Raw genomic sequence first — 1464 nt, forward strand, 5'->3', positions numbered from 1 at the left:
AGGCGCGCACACACATACACACACTTGTCATTATCAAGAAATTCATCAGCAAGTGGCACTAGTGTTAAAATATTTTAATTATTTGTATGTGTATATAGTTCAAAGTGTGCGTGAATGTGTGGACAGTATATAATTTTAATTGCATTGTTTACAAACGTCTGTGTCTGTGGGATAAATCACACTACCTAACCGTATGGATGCAACGGAAATGCTTGGTTTTAAGGGGGAAGCGTGAATCGGATGTGACAGAGTGTTTGCAGCTCAAGAGGAACTTCTTCTTTCTTCTCTCAGCTGTGGGAAGGTGTTTGTGTCAAATTGATCTAATGCTCATCATTGTCGCTATAGTTGGTGTTAAGTTAACTTAAACCTGTTGCATCTCCTGCAGCATTTGAACCCGTTAAATAATTATCCAGCAACTACACACACACACACACAATAACAAACCCACATATGAATAAATAGCTTTCATTAACCTCCATGACATCCTTGATTTTATTTTTAAATTATACATTAAAAACATTAAATAAAAGAAGAATTGTTCATGCAGGTTAACAGTAAAAAGAAAAAGAAAATGTCAGACCACTGTGACCAAATTTGTGGAAATATTTTTTCTTGATGACAGTAAATAGGCATACATTTTTTTTACATTTACACAAATACACACTTTCAAAATAAACTCTTTTGTGTATATTATTTTGAATTAAGAGGGTGGCAGAATAAAAATTCAGACATATGTCTTGTGCATTTCTGCACATTTTTCTACTAGTGGAAAACACTAGAACTGTCTGATGGTACACTTAACAGCAGAAGTGAAAGTTGAACTGTTCACACTAGTATTCTAGAACCATATGTCGAGTTTATATAAATAGTTGTAGTTGGAATAGTTTCACACATCACTTCATTCATCATTGAAAAAACTTAATTATAAAAACTATTATAAGGTAAACAAATGAATAAGTAAATATCCACACTTTGTGGTGACCCTCAGACAATGTCCTGTGATCCATCTGTAGGACCCGACCCACTGTTTGGCAATGACTTTTTTAAAGACATCTCACTTCAGTCTGATCATGTCAGCATATGGGAGGTCATGAAGTGAAAGGACCAAGCTTACATACCTGATAACGCCTGGGCTTTTCAGCAATATTTACGGCTTCTCTTTCTAATACTCTCCAGATGGTGTGTATGTGTGTATGTGTGTGTGTGTGTGTGTGTGTGTGTCCTCCTTTTTTTTTTCTTTTTTAAACTCAGAAGCATTTGGTCACAATTACACCAACACTTAGACACAATTTATTGGTGACCCATTTTACCCCTGTATTTTATGGAAAAATTAAAAAGTAAATGTTAAAAAAGTTCTGGCCTCTATTGGACTGGACTTTATGTGCATATGAAGTTTTATGCTGTTTTAAAAGTTTACTTTTCAGGAGGAAAAAAACAGATTTTAACATTTTCATAAAAGTATAG

The sequence above is a fragment of the Cynoglossus semilaevis genome, chromosome Z (genome assembly GCF_000523025.1).
Source record: "Cynoglossus semilaevis isolate Cse_v1.0 chromosome Z, Cse_v1.0, whole genome shotgun sequence".
Classification (NCBI taxonomy): Eukaryota; Metazoa; Chordata; class Actinopteri; order Pleuronectiformes; family Cynoglossidae; genus Cynoglossus; species Cynoglossus semilaevis.